Genomic DNA, 21039 nt, shown 5'->3' on the forward strand with positions numbered 1-21039 from the left:
CTTTGGTAACTTCTCCTTGTTTATTCTCAGATCAACGTATTACATTTCCATCAAACACTATTGAGATTAGAAACTATACTTTATGTGACGATCATCATTGAGAATCAGTGAGACAAACCATTTTGCAGTATATGTTAAAAATCCTATTGTTGGCTGACTCTTCTTTCTGTTTGTGCTTTTCACAGATAATGCTATCACTGACCTTGTTTTATTAACTATTTAAATCAAATTCCCCCTTGGAATTCCCTTGCTCAGCTCTCCACTTCTTTGTCTGGAATTTTCAGAGAAAAATGCATATGGCACATGTATACCCCCACATGTAAACCGCATTACAATTAATAAAGAAATAGGTTACTATTCCGAAACCAGTGTAGCTAAAAGGAAAACAAATAAATTATGTAAACAGCACAAAATGAAATAAATCTGTTGTAATAATGATGTATTTTTTATGAAAGGCACTCTATGGCCCTCATTACAACCCTGGTGATCAGTGTTAAAGCAGCGGTAATACCGCCAGCGGTAAAAAAAATGGAATTACGACCATGGCAGAAACCGCCAACATAGACAACCACTTCAACACTCCGATCGCTACAGCGGTAGAAACAAACACCGTGGCGATAACCGCCAACAGACAGGCGGAAGACAATGTACCGCCCACGCTACAACAAGGCACCAATCTGCCACCTTTTCCGGGGCGGTACCAATGCCATCAAAAGCACGGCGGAAACAGGACTTGGAACGAAAACCACTCACCTCTCGACACCCAACGAGGAACCAGGACGCCATGGAGACCGAGTTACAGGTGCTACCAATGTTGGTTTACCTCCTCTTCTACCAGGAGCAGCAAAGACGGCGGTGACAACCACGGTGAGTACTGCACCTAGTACACAGGGGAGGGGGGAAGAGAGTAACACACACACACGCAACACGCAACACCACCACCCCCACCCACACCCTCACCCACAACACCATAAACACAAATACATGCCGCAACATTAGATATATACACCCCGTAACCCTCTGGAAGAACACAAGGACAAAAGGGAATGATTGTAACAAGTATAATCATCTAAAATTCAGATATGGAAACAGGTCCGTAACAGATCAGTATAAACAAATATGTACAGAAACTACACAAGTCCGGATAGTGTTGCATTAATTGTCAGTGGACCAGGTGTCCCAAAATGCATGGGCGAACCCAACACACGATACCTGCCTCTAAACGGAGAGAACACTGCTGAGGCATCAGGTCGAAAAAAAACAGGCACCTCAGGGGAAATGGGAGGAGGGCACCTCAGCGGGATGAAGGGACGACGCCACTGCTCCACGAGGGGGCTCCATGCCCACTGCTTGGTCCTGGGGAGTGCGACGCAACAGTCTCATAAGTCTCTCAAGTGGGTGGGTTGCCCACTGCTAGGTCCTGGGGAGTGCAAAGCCACAGTCTCACAAGTCTCTCAAGTGGGTGCACTGCCCACCGCTTGGTTCTGGGGAGTGCAAAGCCACAGTCTCTCTAGTGGATCCTTTTCTCCACTGGTTCTGGAGGAGGCTTAGTGCCCAAAGTGCTTCATCCTGCCAAGGACTGGGATAGTGGATGCTGTTCTCCACCGGTTGTGGAGGGGGATTAGTGCCTAGAGTGCTTCATCCTGCCAAGGACTGGGGTAGTGGATGCTGTTCCCCACTGATTCTGGAGGGGGCTTTGTGCCCTGAGTGCTTCACATGGTGTGTGGCAGTTTCCCTTCCCGCAAATGGGTGTCAGAGCCACGAGATTTCCTCGGAACAGGTAGCATGATACTCCATGGAGGCAGAGACACACTCCACCCTGCACCAACTGCTGGTACTGCCAGTGCTGGTTGTGGTGGCTCATGTACGCTGTGCAGGGTCCCGGACGTCTCCTGCAGCCTCGGACAACTGCCCACTGGGGATGATGTCCAGGTCGGCTGTTGTGGCACAGTCTGAGTACGCTGCGGGGCAGGTGGCGGTGGTTGTGGTGGTGTCAGCGGCGGACATGCTGGTGGTGGTGCATGTGTCGGCACCTGTGGAGGTAGACACAAGGACATCTCCTGCAGCCTCGGACGGCTGGACACTGGGGTGATGCTGGGGACTGGAGCAGAGGCAGCAGGCGTGCAAGTGGCGGTGCAGGTGGCGGTGTTTGCGGCGGTGTCCACCGTAGTACAGGTTGCTGTTCTGACCTGCAGAAGGGGTGTCACCAGTCCCTCAGCTTGAGACTCCGTGCCCTGAGCTGCCTTCCCTTTAGCCTTGTGTCCCTTCCCCACCTTGGAAGTCACTGCTGGGACCATGGCACTGTGCTCTTTTGTCTTGGAGGAGGCCTTGCTGCTTGATTGGTGCGGCTTGTCCTAACGGCATGTTGTCCCCTTCTTTACCTTGGAGGTGGCGGAATAGGGTGATCCTTGGCCTCATTAGGTGGCGCACTGGCTGCTCTGATGGCTGCGGCGGCAATGTTACAGGACTTGCAGGGACCACAGTGCTGGAGGATTTCGTGGCTGAGATGCTGGACTGGGATCTGGACATCCTGGCCTTAGGGGAAGGACGGGGGGAGGTGGAGGAAGAGGTAGTGGTTGTAGGAGGTGCACGTCTGCTGAATTTGGGTGAAGGTGCATGGGCTGGAGGTTGTTGTGAGGTGGATGGCTGTTGAGTGGGTGTGTGCCAGCGTTTGTGTAATTTGAGAAGAGGGCTCACAGACACACTGGGAGAGGACACAGGAGACGTGTGCATGGTAGTGGGGGTGGTGATTGCACGTGAGCGGTGTGTGGTGATGGGCGTGCTGGTGATGGAGGTAGTGGCAAAGGATGTAGTGCATGCAGGTGACGAGACCGGGAGGGAGGTGGAAGACATAGAGGAGGGGGACACAGTGGAGGCAGTGGATGTTGGTGTGTCTGCATGGGTATGGTCCTTGTGTGAGTGCCTGTGGGATGTGTGGTGCTTATGTTTGCCATGTCCACTCTTGTGTGTTGATGAGTGTGCGTGCTGGTCTGATGGGGTGCTTGGGATAGGCTGAGGTACAGGGGATTGGGTCTGGGTAGTGGAAGTTGAGGGGGAAGGCTGGACACAGGGACAATGGCTGCCATCAGTGCTGAGGCCAGAGCCTGAACTGCTCTCTGTTGGGCCACCGCGCCAGAATGAATGCCCTCCAGGGATGCATTTGTTTGCTGCAAATGCCTCTCGACACCCTGGATGGCATTCAAAATGGTTGATTGCCCAACAGTGAGGGATCTCAGGAGGTCAATAGCCTCCTCACTGAGGGCAGCAGGGCTGACTGGGGCAGGGCCTTAGGTGCCCAGGGCAAAGGAGATGCCCACCCTCCTGGGTGAGCGGGCACAGGAAACTGGATAAGGGGCTGCTGGGAGGGCAGTGTGGGTAGGGGAGGTGGCAGCTGTACCTGTTGTTGCGGTGGGACAGAGGTGCCCGCCACCGCAAGGGAGCTCTCATCAGAGGAGGAGTCGCTGTCGCTGGTGTCTCCTCCTGTCCCCTTCGTGGAGCTCCCCCTCACCCTCCGTACCACTGGTGCCTTCCGACTCCGTACATTCACCCTCCAGGGCCCTGTGGGTTGCAGCTCCCTCTTGCTCCGGTGCCACTGCTCCTCCGCCAGATGATGCTAATGCACACAAGGACAAGATGACAAAACAAAAAGGGGGGAAGACAGAGGACATACATGGTCAATGGCTGCAACAACACCACCGTTGGCGGACACAACACACAGGGAGGAGCCCTATGCACTAGGCCATGCACTAACAGTTCAGGGGAAATCACATGCCATGGTGCGCTGTGCCTAGACCCATTTGATGCACACCTGGAACCAACAGGAGCCTGACTAGGTGTAGAGGGCCACTACCACTTTTGGGGTTGGACTGGAACTGAGCTTGCCTAACAATGGATCTACCCTGGCATGCTTAACCTGCCCTAGGGGAACCCACAGCCCTCTTTCCACACCCAGAAACCTCATAAAGTGTGCATAGTCAGCTGCATGAGACAGTACTCACCCCCTTGTGGCTGCTGTGATGCCCTCAAGCGCCCATCCAACTCCGGATATGCCACCACCAGGATCCGGTACATAAGGTACATCAGGGGGGTCATGGTGCGACAGGCACCCCTTCCACATTGGGAGGCCATCCCCAGCTGGGCCTCCGCCATCTTCTTGGTCCAGCAGCGCAGGTCCTCCCATCTTTTGCGGCAGTGGGTGCTCCGTCTATGGTAGACCCCCAGGGTCCGCACTTCCTTGGCGATGGCACGCCAAATACCCTTCTTCTGGAGGGCACTGACCTAGAGGAAATGTAAAGTAAGAATGGATTTTACTCCCCCGTCTGGTTATTCTTACTCATTGGCCACAACCACCCACCCTGGCCCACAAACACATACACTGACCATCCTCACATGCTAGCCTCTGCCCACCCCCTACCTGTATCTTCCATCGACGCCACTCCATACATTCATGTCCTATCCATCATACTCACAGTGTACTCACCTGTTTGTCTGGTGGACCGTAGAGTTGCGTAAACTGGGGGAGGACCCCATCCACCAGTTTGTCCAACTCCGCCGCATTGAAGGCAGGGGCCCTTTCCCCAGACACTGTAGCCATTGTCCCTTCCAGACTTAGGTCACAGCAGCACTTGCAGTGTAGGTCTTCTCCTGTTGAAGTTCAGGTATCAAGTGAGTGAACAGATAGAAAATGGCATTCACGTCCGCGGCGGTGCGTACCGTCACCACCGGTGTACATCATCATTGGCTCCTGGAACCCATCGGGCCCAATAATAACCAATGCTGAATTGCGCTGCGGTCTTCGTCCGCAACCGCGACGGAGTACAATGCCAGCGCAGTTACCTCATTTCCCCTTGTCCCTCCTTACAGGTCAGGCAGCCACCATTTCAGGTGGCCACATGGCAAGCCAAGTAACTGCGTCACAGCAGTTTTGTGCAGGAATATGGGCATGCAGCGCTAAACACACATTACATCACATTTGTTCTAAACACCCTTGTGAAACCTATGTGGTGTATGACCCTCTCCTCACCCTTCTCCTCCATAGGCCACGTCCGCTGGGGCAGATGATGAGATGGCGTCATCCTCCGGTGTACAGAACCTGGTGGACCTGTCGACAATGGAAGACAGACCCTTCATCATCACCTACAGACTTGATTGTGCCACAATCCATGAACTGTGTGCCCAGTTGGAGCCAGACCTGATGTCAGCTATCCGCCATCCCACAGGAATTCACCCCTCTAGTGCAGGTCCTGTCAGTACTCCATTTCCTGGCCAGTGGGTGCTTTCAAACAACAGTGGCCATGCATCAGTGATGTCACAGCCAATGTACTCTAACGTGTTGACAAGAGTGTTGTCTGCCCTGCTGAAACACATGTGCAGCTACATCGTATTCCCTCAGGTGGATGATTTGCCCACAGAGAAAGCTGACTTCTATGCCCTGGGACATATCTCTAATATCATTTGTGCCATTGATGGTACAAATGTGGCATTTGTCCATCCCCCGCACAAATGGACAGGTGTACAGAAACAGCAAAAGCTACCATTCAATGAATTTGCAGATGCTATGTTTGGCAGACCAGTACATCTCCCATGTGAATGCCAAGTATCCTGGCTCAGTGCATGACGCTTACATTTTGAGGAATAGCAGCATCCCTTATTTGATGGGCCAACTCCAGAGACACCGTGTGTGGCTAATAGGTGAGCCCAAGGTCCCAACACAGATGACATAGGTGTCTGGCTATGGTAGAGTCCCTAATGGTTGGTGTATGTCTCACAGTTGTCCCTCTATATTTGCAGGTGAGTCTGGTTACCCCAGCCTGTCATGGCTACTGACCCCAGTGAGGAATCCCAGGACAAGGGCAGAGGAACGCTACAATGAGGCACATGGGTGGACTAGGAGGATAATTGAGCGTACTTTCGGCCTCTTGAAGTCAAGGTTCCGTGCCTCTATCTGACAGGTGGTTCCCTATACTACTCACCGAAGAAGGTGGGCCAGATCATCGTGGCATGCTGTGTGTTGTACAACCTGGCTTTGAGACGCCAGGTGCCTTTTCTGCAGGAGGATGGGCCTGATGATAGTCTTGTGGCAGCTGTGGAGCCTGTGGACAGTGAAGAAGAGGAGGCAGAAGAAGAAGATATAGACATGCATGCTTCCAGTAAGACACAGGTAAGAGACTGGCACTGCTCCTCTCATATCAAACTACTGTAGGACATTGCTTGATTCTGCATTTTTCACTCTGTGTATGGACCCTGACAGTTCACTTTGGCTTTCCATTTTACAGATCTGTGTACCACATTCTGCGTTATGCTATGTTTACTGCTGCCCAACAACTGTCTACCATTGGTGTGTGAAAATGAACATTGACATTTCTATTTTTCTGACAGTTTGTAATAACAGATTTGTGAAAGTACAGACTGACTCCAGATAGTTTTGTGATTCAAGGGGGTTTATTTCTGTGCTAATAAGTGGAGAGGGCTGTGCAATGGGCTGGGCTGATGGTGGAGGAATGTCCATGGTAGAGTCCAGTCTATTGGCATCACAGGTGCATTGTCCAAGGGGGCATAGGAAGTGGAGTAATGGCAGTTGAAAGTGGACAGGGTAACAGAGTGGGACAGAAGGGTGACTATCAGGAGAGTCCTATTTCCTGGTGGGGGTCTTGGCAATGTTCTCTGTCTTGTGCCTGGATCTCAGGCACCGTTTGCGTGGTGGTTCTCCTTCTGCAGGGGGTGGGGTGCTGGTGGCCTGTTGGTCCTGTGGCAGGATCTCCTGTCCACTAGCACTGGTGGAGGTGGAGGGCTGTTCATCGTTCAGGCTAGTGTCAGGGGCCCGTTGGTGTGCCACTGTGTCCCTCTTGGTGTTGGCCATGTCTGCCAGCACCCCTGCAATGGTGACCAGGGTGTTGTTAATGGACTTCAAGTCCTCCCTGATCCCCAGGTAGTGTTCCTCCTGCAGCCGCTGGGTACCCTGAAACTTGACCAGTACCATGCTCATGGTCTCCTGGGAATGATGGTATGCTCCCATGATGTTGGAGAGTGCCTCGTGGTGAGTGGGTTCCCTGGGCCTGTCCTCCCCCTGTCGCACAGCAGTCCTCCCAGCTTCCCTGTTATCCTGTGCTTCTGTCCCTTTAACCGTGTGCCCACTGCCACTGACCCCAGGTCCCTGATTGTCTTGGGTTAGTGCGTTTGCCTGGGGTCCCTGTAGTGGTGGACACACTGCTGCTTGACTTGTCCTGGGGACAGTGGCATGGGCCGCTGGGTGGGTGCTGTGGGAGTGTTTCCTGAGGGAGGAGGTTCTGTGGTTGTTTGTGACAGTGGCAGGGGTATCGACGGTCCCAAGGTCCCTGATGGGCCGGGCTTGTCATCTTGACCCAGGCGTGCAGAGCTGCTGTCGTCACTGTGGGACTCTTCTGTGGGGGGACTGGATATGGCTGGCACCTCCTGTCCAGTGACGTTGGGTAGGGCTCCTGTTGGGGTGTAAATGCATAGTTATTGTATCTGTGTGTGCCCTCTTGTCCAATTTGTAAGTTACCCTCTATTCCTGTGGTTGGCTTATTGTCTTTGGCCTTGTGTGATTGTTAATATTGTTAATTTTGAGGCCTGGGTGAGCATCTGTAGTGGACCTGCTTTGGTGATGGGTGTCCATACGTTGGTGTGACATTCAAGCCTCGGGATTGGAATGTGTGGGTTGTGATAGTGGGGTATCCTTGGGGTGTTGGGGTGATGGGTGTGAGGGTAGGGATAGGAGTTTGTGATGGCATGCAGGTAGGGATGGGGGGATATAGTAGTAAAGATATGACTTACCAGAGTCCAGTCCTCCTGCTACTTCTGTGAGGCCCTCAGGATGCATGATTGCCCAGACTTGCTCCTCCCATGTTGTTAGTTGTCGGGGAGGAGGTGGGGTCCACCACTAGTCCTCTGTACTTCTACCTGGTGTCTAGATACCACAGAACGCACTTTCCCTGTAGGTCATTCCCCCTCTTCCTGATGTCATCCTGTGTTCTTGGATGCTGTCCCACTGTGTTGACCCTGTCGACAATCCTCCGCCATAGCTCCAACTTCCTTGCAATGGATGCTGCATCTGCGATCCGAATAGCTGTGGCTCTACCCGAATGATTCCTCCAACATGACCCTGAGCTCCTCCTCAGAGAACCTGGGGTGTCTTTGAGGTGCCATAATGTGGTGTGGCTGATGTGTGAGGTGCTGTCTGTTGTGATGTGTAGGGGGATGTGTTGGGGTGTGTTGTTTGAGGTGCGTGGATGTTGTCTGATTGATGGTGTTGTGTGCCTGTGGATGCTGGTGTTGTGTTTGCTATTCTCTCTCTCTGGGCTTCTTCCAAACAGGTCGTTGTAAGGGGTTTGTGGGTAATGTGGGTGTGTGTTTTATATTAGATTGGGTGTGTGGGTGTGGTGTGTGTATGTGTACCAGGTGTGTGTATTTTGAATTGTCCAATGTGGTTGTGTTTTGTAAGTGTGTGTCTATTTTGAGCGAGGTGGTGTCTACCGCGGTTGAATGACCACTGTGTTGATTTGTGGGTCATGATAGTGTGGGCATAGTTCTGTTGGCGTGACGGTGTAGTTTTTGCTATATCCAGTTTATCACTGACCTTTGGTGTGGCGGACTTGTGTGGGTGTCTGTATTGTGGTGGATTTCTAAATGTGGGTTGTAATACCTGTAGCGGATTTCCGCCACGGTATCTTGACGTCCGTCAGAACGGCAGTAAGCAGGATTTACCACCAGGGTTGTAATGAGGGCCTATGTAAGTTAACATTCTAAACAAAATAAAGAATTAGCTTTGATTTTCAACAGTGTCCACTAGTCAGCAGCTGTACATTGGCGTTTGGCAATGGAGCAAAGAAATGTTCCCAAGAAATTGGTTTCATTTTATTAGCTTTGTAGCTCTGGCGATGGCTTACTATACCCTTATTATTTAAAGAGGTTTTTTGTGCAGATGTCGTCATCCATTGGTCGGTTGGTGTGTCTTTCACTTTTTACTTCAAGCACTACAGCATATAGCAAGATGCAGAGAATTGGCCAACTTTTGCTTCTGGATAACTTTACTTTGAGTGACTACATTTTGGTCTTTCACAAGGAGCAAATCCCTACAGAAGCAAATGTCCTGCTGTGCCAGTGTTTTTTGTTTTTAATTTATAAATTTGCTGTTGCTTTAGTGTTTAGAGTCTGAAATGTCAGCAGGGCGCTTTATAATAATGTTAGTACAGGCCCTGTTCTGCGCGTTATCAGTTCCTGTCTCCTGTCAATGCTGTTGTAAATTCCTTTTGGGAAAGTCCTTTACTTTTTCAAGTATACAAAGAGCACTGCAAAGGGAATTTCGCAGCATAACAGAAGAGGTGCAGGTGAAACTGTTCTGCATTAAGTTATAAAGCTTTGATAAAATACATTTGAATTCACAAGCAGGTAGGTTATTTTTCAGAATGTTTAGTCTGGATTCAATTTTGTGATTGGTTCTTTAATAAACTTTGTTCTGGAAGAAAACTAGCATTTATTATGTATAAATTTCACCACTTGTAACACTTTCTTTTATTCCTTCTTTCTTGCTTTCTTTCCTCGTTTGTTTCTTTCTGTTCTCCTGTTTTGGTTTCTTTTATTATTTTATTCCTCTTTACTGCCTTCTCTTTTTCTTTCACTCCTTCTTCCATTCTGAGATTCCTTCTTTCCTTTATTTTTCATTCCTTCTTTATTTGTTTTTTGATTTCTTTTCTCATTCTGTCTGTCCTTTTTTCTTGCTTTTCTTTTTACTTTCTTTCCTTCTTTAAATTTTTTGTGATATTTCATTTTGGTTTCCTTCTTTCTTCCTTTCCTTTTTTATTGCTTCTTTCTTTCATTTGTGTTTTCTGTTTTTGCATTCTTTTATTAATTCTTGCCCTCTTTTTCTTTAATTCCTCCTTTCCTTCATTCTTGCTTCCTTTAACTTTTGACTTTTTTCTTTCCCTCTTTCCTTCTTTCTTTTTTTTGTTCCTTCTCTCTTGCTCTCAGAGTAATATAAAATCATGGTATGGCACTGCACCAACACAAGTACTAACCCTCACCACTGAACACCCATGTAAGAAATTGTGTTACTGGTTGATGGGGGTTAAATCCCACACAAGCAACAAACATAATCTTTGTCACGGTAATGTCACAAGCAAACCCTAAATTAACCTGTACTCAGTCCTCTGGTAGTTTCTCTCAGAGCAGTCTGGCTTAACATGGAGCCCTGGCTGACAGCAGAGACCCAGTTAGGCCCACTAAACAAAGTAACTTAAATCCTGGTTGCAAAGCAATGTGGAGTCCCGTGTCAAGGATGCATCATGCAGCACAGTAGATGCAAGGTCCTGGTGAGGAGACGCGGGATCCAGGAAGCTGCGAGGCTGCAGTGCGTGGATTTGTGTTGACCTGCATTGTCAACAAGGATGTCGTTGACAAGGGGCTTGCGATGTGATGAGCTGCATTGAAAAAGTGTCATGCACTGGTTGGTTGCAAAGAAGTTACGAGCCTTGCAAGGCGGAGTCCTGCATCTTCATTGCGGATACCATCAATGAGGGACTTGTGTGGGAAGTCCTGAACCAGGGATGCATTGCACAGCATTTCAATGCAGAGTTTTGTGAGGTGGTGCATCTCATGTTGTCGGTTTGCTGAGACCACAGCTGGGCTGGCAAAGCACCCTCAGGCCCACCTCCAAGGGTCCAGGACTAGGGTGGCGCCACTTGAGAGGCCAGGACTGACAGCAGGTAGAGTCCAGGTGCTGTGCTCATGCTTGCTGGAGTTGTCTTTGAGGCTATGATCTGAAGGCCAACCAATTAATCCTTGGAGTCACACTGGTGGTCATGGGTTCAAGATGAAGGTTCAGTCATTCTCATTTAGGCAGGAGGGCAGCACAGTGGCAGTCCTTCTTGCAGCAAACCTGTCCTTCTTCTGAGTCTTCCAGAGGTCCAAATATGTTCTGCAGAGTTGGGTCTGAGGATACATTATTTGTACCTGGTGGCCACTTGGGTGTAGAAGAAGGTTCTGGAAGTTTCCTACCTCGTGAGGTGTCAGGCATCCACTTCCTTCCTGCCCTGGCCCCAGCTTGTCTGAGGACCAAAAGAAGAGTGACCAACCTCTTTGTGAGTGTGTTCATGTAGAGCCTTTGTGGTCAGTGACAGCTCTCCATCCTGGTAAGTCAGAGTGGCCCATCCTACCAACACCTATCTGCCCTTTGTCTCACTGTGTGGGAGTACTACACAAGGACCAACTGCCAGCTACACATAGTCATGTAACCTAAGGACAGGCAGCAGGCACCAAATGGTTAGGGCAGGAAAAAGCTAACCTTTTAAAAGTGGCATTTTCAGAATTGTGACTTAAAGTCTGACCCAGCCATTAAAAAGGGCTTTTAATTACAATTATTTAGGCACCAACACCAATCTGTCTGCCTGCTCCCAATTGAGAGTTACCACTTATTAAAGGTAAGAAGTAAATCCAATGTTATTGATTGGGAATTAGGAGGCCCTACAATAGTAAAAAACAAAGTTAAGAGTTTTTCACTATCAAAGCATCTAAAACTTAAAAGTACGTACCCAGTTTTTAAATACACTGCACTGTGCCCTCTGGAGTTATTAAGGCCTAAGCTAGGAGTGACTTATATGTATTAAAAAGGAAGGTTTAGGCCTGGCAAAAGTCTTAATTTGCCAACTCGAGATAGCAGTTTAAACTTGTAAACGCAAGCTGCAATGGCAAACCTGACACATATTTTTCAAGTCTATTTGAGTGGGTGGCGCAATCAGTGCTGCAGGTCCACTAGCTGCATTTAATTTACAGGCCCTGGGTACATGGGGTACTACTTTACTAGGTACTTAGAAGTACATTAAGGGGGTCATTCCAACTTTGGCGGGTGGCGGAGGCCGCCCGCCAAAGTTCCCCGTCGAAAGACCGCGGGGGTCATTTCGACTTTCCCGCTGGGCCGGCGGGCGACCGCCAAAAGGGCGCCCGCCGGTCCAGCGGGAAAGACCCTGCAACAATGAAGCCGGCTCCGAATGGAGCCGGCGGAGTTGCAGGGGTGCGACGGGTGCAGTTGCACCCGTCGCGATTTTCACTGTCTGCAAAGCAGACAGTGAAAATCTTAATGGGGCCCTGTTAGGGGGCCCCTGCACTGCCCATGCCAGTGGCATGGGCAGTGCAGGGGCCCCCAGGGGCCCCACGACACCCGTTCCCGCCATCCTGGTTCTGGCGGTGTAAACCATCAGAAAAAGGCTGGCGGGAAGGGGGTCGGAATCCCCATGGCGGCGCTGCAAGCAGCGCCTCCATGGAGGATTCTCTGGGCCAGGGGTAATCCGGCGGGAAACCGATGGATCCCCTTTTCTGACCGCGGCTTTACCGCCGCGGTCAGAATAGCCCTGGAAGCACCGCCAGCCTGTTGGTGGTGCTTCTGTTGCCCTCCGCCCTGGCGGTCATAGACCGCCAGGGTTGGAATGAGGGCCTAAATGTGCTAATTCGGTATAAGCCAATTTTAAAATGTTTAGGGGAGAGAGCACAATGACGTTAGCACTTGTTAGTAGTGGTGACGTGTACAGAGTCCTAAGATTAACAAAAACTAGATCAGCAAAAATAGGAGGGTAAAGGCAAAAAGGTTAGAGGAACACCACCTTAAGGCTGACAGTTCCAACATGTGCACTTGCTTTTCTTCTTTCTTTTTTGCTTCCCTTCTTTCCTTCCTTCTCTTTTGCTGTCGTTCTTTCCTTCTTTCTCTTTCTATATATTTATTTTTCTCTCATTTTCTTTCTTTCACTCTTTCTTTCCTTCATTCTTTCTTTCTCTTCCTTTCCCTCTATCTTTCTATTTTTTCTTTCTCCTTCTATCTCTTTCTTTCTTTTTGTTTCTCTTTCTTTTCCTCTTTTTCTTTTCTTGTTTGATTGCTGCTTTTCTTTGTCCTTTCTTTCTTTCTTTCTTTCTCAATTCAGAATTCAGAAATTGTGAGAGGAGCAATAGTGAATTTCAAAAGTAAGAAAGGAGTGGCTTCTAAGATCTTAGTATCAGGTATACTGTACATGCTTTAGCAAAAACCTGCATTTATTGCTAAGTCTACAAAATTCTCCTTTCCAAAGGGATTGAAGCTTAGGGCCCGAGACAAGGATTTGGGATAAGTTAGAGCCCAGATCACCTGATTTTGGACACGTTGCTCTTTTGATTTTCACCCTTTTATAAAGCTTTTTGTGTGTAATATTGACCGAACAATGTGTAAATGTTGCATGCACAAATTTGCTGGGATTGAAGTTTGAGTGGATAGTTAAGAAATACGATCATGTTGCCTAATGTAACATAATAGCAAGAAATCTACACCACTTGCGACTATGGGTTTGCAAATGGTCCTCTATCAATTCTTGTAGTATCCAAATACCTTTTGATCCTTTTGGAATCCAAACGGTTTGTAGTTGTTTTGCACTTTGAGTTAGTCATGATACTATGGACACTGTGGGCCTGATTCCGACATTGGCGGGCGGCGGAGGCCGCCCGCCAAAGTCCCGCCGACAAATGACCGCACCGCGGTCAAAAGACCGCGGCAGCCATTCTTACATTTCCGCTGGGCCGGCGGGCGCTCTCCAAAAGAGCGCCCGCCGGCCCAGCGGAAATGCCCCTGCAACGAGGATGCCGGCTCCGAAGTTGCAGGGGTGCGACGGGTGCAGTGGCACCCGTCACGTATTTCAGTGTCTGCATTGCAGACACTGAAATACTTTGTGGGGCCCTCTTACGGGGGCCCCTGCAGTGCCCATGCCATTGGCATGGGCACTGCAGGGGCCCCCAGGGGCCCCGCGGCACCCCCTACCGCCATCCTGTTCCTGGCGGGAGACCCGCCAGGAACAGGATGGCGGTAGGAGGTGGCAGAATCCCCATGGCGGCGGAGCGCGCTCCGCCGCCATGGAGGGTTCTCCCGAGCAGCGGGAAGTCGGCGGGAGACCGCCGACTTTCCGTTTCTGACCGCGGCTGAACCGCCGCGGTCAGAATGCTCGACGGAGCACCGCCAGCCTGTTGGCGGTGCTCCCGTGGTCGGTGACCCTGGCGGTCACCGACCGCCAGGGTCAGAATGACCCCCTGTGTCTATCTAGAGGTTGTAAGACTTTTGAATTTGGTGAAGACCTTGCACTAGGCTTGTAAAAGAGCAGAATTTGTCTTCAGTTTTTTTTTTGCACTCTTTTGAATAACTAATTTTTTAAAACAAAATGTTCTTGCTGATATCGTCATCTAGGAAAATGTACTGTAAATAATATGTGGATGATGGAGTAATCATGGCCTCCTAACTTCATCAGGCTCAGTAGTAATTTAATTAAAATATTCATAGAGTGCTAACAATCACCCCCAAAGGGATATCATGGCACTGAGACTGCAGTATGTATAGTCAACAGGAAAGCTGCACGGAGCAGAAGGTGCGGCTGCATCAGGCAGGGAAGCACCACGTTTTCAGTTTTTTCCTAAATACGAGGAAATCCTCTGTAAGGCGAAGATGCAAAAGGAGAGCATTCCAGTAAGGTGGATAAATGCAGAGCCCTCTTAATTCATTTAGTTTTGGCCAGGGCAAGGTTTGTTGATCTTAAATTTCTTGGAGGTTGGTACAATTCAACCTTTTGCCATAGAGGAAAAGGGCCAGAATAGTGCACAGCCCTGTAAGTATGACAGAGAAGCTGCACCTTAGCACTTTTGTGTGTGGGCAGCCTATGCAGAGTTTTTAGGCAGGCAGAAGTGGAACTGAATCTGTCCTTATTAGATACGTTTTGCAGTGCCATTTTGAATCACCTGAAGATGCATAAACAGATAATCCGCCATTCCCATATACAAAGCATTTCTGTAATCTAGACGACTAAGTGCGATGCCAGTCAATGGGGACCCAATTGAACCACTTTTAGGCAGCATAGTAAACCAAAGGATTTACAACATGTGGACATTACCTGTTCTTGCATGGATAGGGAATGATCAGTAATAACTCCTAGATCGTTGTGTTTTGTTTTTAGGTTCAGGTGTAGTACCTAGAAAGGAGGGCTATCAAGAATCGTCCCAAATATGTTTAGCTCCACCAAACAGCAGTATCAGAGTTTTTCTGTGCTGAGTTTTAAACAATGAGCCGTTATCCAAATGACCAATTCCGAGAGATAACCCGCTAAGTTTTTCTCAGTCTCTTACTGCTTTTCACAAATAGAGAAGAACAACTAGGTGTCATCAGCATAAGAGCATACGTCAATGCCCCAGTTTTTGACCAGTGTGGCAAGGACTGCAAAGTATACATTGGAAAGAGTAGGGCTCCAAAAAGAGCTGTGGGGTACACCGTGTTTTAAACATAAGGAGATGATCTAAATGTGTCCAACTGGATAGATTGTGACCTACTACACAGAAAGGATTCAAACCATTGAAGAGTAGCAGAGTGGAGCCCTATCTCATTTAGGCCCTCATTATGACCCTGGCGGTGAGTGATGAAGTAGCGGTAATACCGCCAACAGGCTGTCAGTAATTACCGTCAAATTATTACCATGCCAGTGATATCTCCTATAGACAGCAAATGCACCACACCAACCACCAGGGCATTAACACCACCGACCAAGGCGGTAGCCAACAACAGCCAGGCGGAAGACAAAGTACCACCCACCACATTTTGACTCTACAATCTGCCAGGATTTCCAGGGTGGTGCCAACTCCATCAAAAGCCTGGCAGAAACACATCACAGAAGAGCAAAGACTCACCATCGGAGACACAAAGAAGAACAACGCCGCCATGTGTTTTGCTTTCACTAATGACCGAGCTGACAAAAATCTCTGGAATGCACTCCTTAGTTCAAAGAAGACATTTATTATTACTTCACCACGAGGTTCCTAAAAAATGAAGGTGATTAGTAGGTCGAAAGCACACGTTTAAAAATAGTCACATCGATGAAAGGAAAATATATCAAAGTGATTCTCAAATGCAATGCACACAACAAATATATGTAATTATATTATAGTATAATTGCAAAGCAAAGAATAAAGTAAACATTTATCACCGTAGGGCCTGCCAAGCTCTTCATCTTTCTCATGGCAGCAAGAAGATGACCCCATTCATCTGCGAGAAAGAAATATCCACCCTCACGGGACAAGTGTGTGTGTGTCAGGCATTCAACACCTAATCCTGACCAAGGTCATGGAAATTCCCTCTCTACTGAGCAGGGCCACATTTATATACCTTTAAAAAAACAAAAGGGCTTCCTGGAGAAAACCCCTCCTCTCAAATGGAAATATTCAAAAATGCTGGCTACTGTAGGTCGGAGTTGGAAGAAAAACGTTGAAAACTGGCCAGCCTTTCAAGGCTCTCCTCCCAAGGCCGACCTGTTACCTGTACTGAAGAAAACAAAAAATATGTGCTTTCTTATCGGGAACTGTTAGTGTTTGGTGAGGAAAAAATATGAAGAAACAAGCTTAGTTTACCATGTGGAAAAACACAGCTCAACTGTAATGTCTCAACTGCAATGTCTAACACCACAATAAAGCCAATAGGCAGCTAAACTGAATACAAAATGTAATCTGCAACTGGTGAACACCGAACAACTAATATGCAAAGTGGTGCAACACAAAGTCAGTGGTCAAACATACCTATTTTTAATACACCATGGAACCAGAACTGCAAGTCTTCCCGATGCTCATCTACGTCATGCTCCACCTGGAACACTAATGCCGACCAAGACGACAATGGTAAGTACAACAGCCTAGCACACAAGGGAGGGAGGGAGGAAAACAAGAGTGACACACACACGCACAACACACAAACTACACACACCATACACATAACCAGCAGCAGACGAAAAAGAATGGCACACAATACATGGCAGAATAATGCAAGGACAACAAGAATGCAGTATTGATATAAACAACTACCAAATGACCCAATTGTACGAAAAGCAGATATGTAACAATTGACACGGAGGGCCAATGCCCAGTCCAAAGTGTTATGGGCCCACATGTCCATGAGTCACAGTCCAAGGCCCAACTCGAATCCTGACTTCATCCAGATAAAACTCTGCAGGGGCATCAATGTGCAGGTGGGCAGGCACCTGAGGGGGATGGGGGTTAGGGGACACCTCAGCTGAATAAGGGAACAGGCCCACTGGTTCTGGAGGAGGCTCCATGCCCATTTCTCTGTGCTGGGGAGTGCAAGGCCACAGTCTCTCAGGTGGGTGACTTTCCTACTGGTTCTGGAGGGGGCTCCATGCCCATTTCTCTTTGCTGGGGAGTGAAAGGCCACAGTCTCTGGAGTGGTGGACTTTCCCACCGGTTCTGGAGGGGGCCCATTGTACAGCAGTCCGTGGAGGGTGGCCTACATAGCTTCTGCTGGTGGTGATGGCCGCACTGTGTCATCTGGAGGTGAGGGCTACACAGTGTCAGCAGGTAGAGATACCTCCTGGGCCTGAGTGCTTGTGGGATGAAGTGTGGTGCCTGTGTTTGACTGTGCCACTCTTGTGTGTTGTCTTGTGTGCATGCTCGTCTGTATGTGTACATGGGATGGGTTGGGGTTGAGGAGACTGGGAAGTGGTAGTTGGAGGGGGGACGGTAGGAATAGGGACAATGGCTGCCATCAGAGAGAAGGCCAGAGCGCTGGGCCGCCAATCCACAGTGGATGCCCTCCATCTGGGATGCCAGCCACTGGATGGCATTCACAATAGTTGTCTGCCGTACAGAGATGGGTCTCAGGAGTTCAATAGCCTCCTCACTCAGAGCAGCAGTACTCACTGGGGCCGGGCCTAAGGTGCCTGGGGCAAAGGAGATGCCCACCTTCCTGGGTATGCGGGCAAGGGCAACTCGCTGATGGGTTACTGGGAGGGCGGTGCTGGTAAGGGGGTGGCAGCTGTACCTGCAGCTGGGTTGGCCACAGAGGTGTCCGCCACCACCAGGGAGCTTCCATCGGAGGAGGTATCTGAGTCTGTGTTGTCGCCTCCTGTCTTCGCCGGGGTGCTCCCCTCGCCGTCCATCCCACTGGTTCCCTCGGTGTTGGTGGACTCTGCCTCCAGAGTCCTGTAGGATGCAGCTCCCTCTATCACTGGTGCCCCTGCTCCTCCACCAGATGATGTTAATGCACACATGGACAGGATGACAGAATAAAAAAGGGGGGGAGAGAGAGAAAGAAAACCCTGGGTCAATTACTGCACCACCACCATAGTTGGCAAACACAGCAACGTCACACACAGAGAGCAGGCTTGAGCACTATGCATTGCACTGCCAGTGATTTGGCAAGATGCCACGGCAAGATGAGGGCCACACACCGCCAACTGAACCCCTCCTGGGACCCACAAAACCCTGAGTGACATAAAATGCTAATAAGCTAGGTTACCTTCATTTGCCATACACCCATTACCTTTGAGCTGGATCACGCTGCAATGCTTGGCCTGACATTAGGGGCACCCACTAACTCACTCCCGCCACCCATATCCCATGTCACTTACCAATTATTGTAGTGATGCCCACTGTATTCACCCCCTTGTGGCTGCTGTGATGCCCTCAAGCGCTCATCCAACTCTGGGTATGCCACCACGACAATGCGGGCCATCAGGTTCCAATGGGCACCCCTTCCTCGTTGGGAGGCCATCCACAGCTGGGCCTCCACGGTCTTCCGTGCCCAGGGTCTCAGGTCCTCCCACCATTTCCGTCAGTGGGTGCTCTGCCTGCCATAGACCCCCAGGATCTGCTCGTCCTTGGCGATGGCATGCCATTATCCTTTCTTTTGATGGGCGCTGAACTGCAGAGGTAATACAGACAGGAGGACACCATTACACATAAAATCCAGCCTGTCACACATATCGCCCACCAATCCCGTTCCCGTCACCATTGGCACACACATCAGCCGGCGCACACTATGTACACCACCACAAGACATTCCCCTGCTGATGAAACAATGCTTGCACACATATCTCCATGCATGCTTCCCACATACATCGTGCCCAAGATGTACTCACTTGTTGGTCTGGAGGTCCATACAGCTGTCCGGACTGGGGTAGGACCCCATCCACCAACCGCTCCAACTCCTCCGAAGTGAAGGTAGGGGCCCTTTCCCCGGTCACACAGGCCATGATATGTTCCAGACACAGGTCACAGCAGCACACGCAGTGCATGTGTTCTCCTGTTGAAGGTCAGGAAACAAGTGAGGAATCAGATAGAAAATGGCGGTCATGTCTGTGGCGGAGTTACCTCACTTCCACCTGTCCCTACATACAGGACAGTTGGTCACCATTTCATGGTGGCGGATAACCGTCATATCAACCTTAACTGTGTCACAGCCTAGATTAGCACATACATTGCCATGCCCACTGTCCCATCACATAAATGCACTATGTACACTGAGGTTGGGGTTACATTGTTCAAATTGTGACGGCCTACTCACTCTTATGTCTCTTAGATACCTACCCCGGTGGATAAATATGAGGAGGAGACAAACCACTATGTACAGACACCTTGTGGACTTGGCTACAATGGAGGACAGGCACATTATACTCACCTATAGACTGGACAGGGCCACAATCACAGAGCTGTGTGCCCAATCAGACGCTGACCTGATATATGCTATCAATCATCCGACTGGTATCCCCCCTCTTGTGCAAGTGCTATCACTGCTCCATTTCCTGCCAACTGGTTCTTTCCAAGTGACAATGGGCTTAGCAGCAGGAATGTCACAGCCAGTATTCTCAGTTGTGCTGGCAAGAGTTGTGTCTGCCCTGGTGAAACACATGTGCAGCTACATAGCTTTCCCCCAGGAGGAAGATCTGCCCATTCTAAAGGCCGAATTCTATGCAATGGGATATATACCCAATATTTTTGGGGCCATTGATGGTACACATATTGCGTTAGCCCCACCCCCCACCAGAATGAACAGGTGTTCCGGAATCAGAAGAGTTTCACTTGCCTGCCGGACCAGTACATCTCCCATGTCAATGCTAATTATCCTGGGTTGGTACATGACACCTTTGTCTGAGGAATAGCAGAATCCTAAATTTGATGGCCCAACTACAGAGGCACAGGGTGTGGTTAATAGGTGAGCCATGGTCCCCATCCATTGTATGTTAGTGTATGCCTTCAGGTGTCATCTCCAAATCATTGGGTGAGGCTAAATGTTGTCCCTCAATAGTTGCAGGTGACTCTGGCTACCGAAACCTATTGTGGCTGCTGACCCCTGTGAGGAATGCCAGGAGAGTGGCTGGGGAACGTTATAATGAGGCACATGGTTGAACCAGGAGGATCATCGAGAGGACCTTCGGGCTTCTGAAGGCCAGGTTCAGGTGCCTCTATCTGACAGGTGGATCCCTGTTCTACTCACCTGGAAAGGTCTGCCAGATAGTAGTGGCATGCTGCATGTTGCACAACCTGGCCCTCAGACAACATGTACCTTTTCTGCAGGAGGAGGAGACTGGAGATGCCCCTGTGGCAGCAGTGGAACCTGAGGACAATGAGGATGAGGAGGCAGAGGATGAGGACAACTGAACATCAATTATACGTCAATACTTCTGATGACACACAGGTGAGACAGTGCAACTGACCATTCCTCTGACTATTGATATTTTCTGTGTGGGTGTAGCATGATGGCATTAACTTCCATTGCATCTCAACTTACTGTCACCGATGGCATGTCACATAGCAGCTACAGGTCATTTTTTCAATGCTCTCACGGTGTTCAGATCATTTGCACTAGATGTGACTCTTTCCATAAATTTACATTTTCAACACATAAAATACTAGTAGTCAAGTTGTGTTCAATGGTGTTTATTGTAGTGCTATGAAATTGAGGGAAAAGTGTAATAGAATGTTGTGTTGGTGGAGGAAAGTCCAGGGTATTGTTCAGTCTGTTTGTAGCACAGGTGAAGTGTCCAAGTGGTCATAGGAAGGGGAGCAAAGGCAGTTCAAAGTGGACAAGGTGACAGTGTGGGACACAAGGGGAAAAATCAGTTGATTTTAATTTTTCTGGTGGTGGTCTTGGCAAGTGTCTCTGGCTTCTGTCTAGGTCGCAGGGAACGTTTGCGGGTGGTTCACCTTCTGCAGGGGGAGGGGTGCTGGTGGCCTCTGGGTCCTGTGGCG

The 21039-nt window shown here is 49.4% G+C and overlaps 1 protein-coding gene across 1 annotated transcript in view; it reads left to right on the top strand.

Moving 5' to 3' along the window:
* Window positions 1-21039, top strand: part of LOC138284401 (mucin-5B-like) — a 1991087-nt gene that overhangs the window by 1036391 nt on the left and 933657 nt on the right. The gene's annotated exons all lie outside the window — the stretch shown is intronic.

This window comes from Pleurodeles waltl, chromosome 3_1 (assembly GCF_031143425.1).
Source record: "Pleurodeles waltl isolate 20211129_DDA chromosome 3_1, aPleWal1.hap1.20221129, whole genome shotgun sequence".
NCBI lineage: Eukaryota > Metazoa > Chordata > Amphibia > Caudata > Salamandridae > Pleurodeles > Pleurodeles waltl.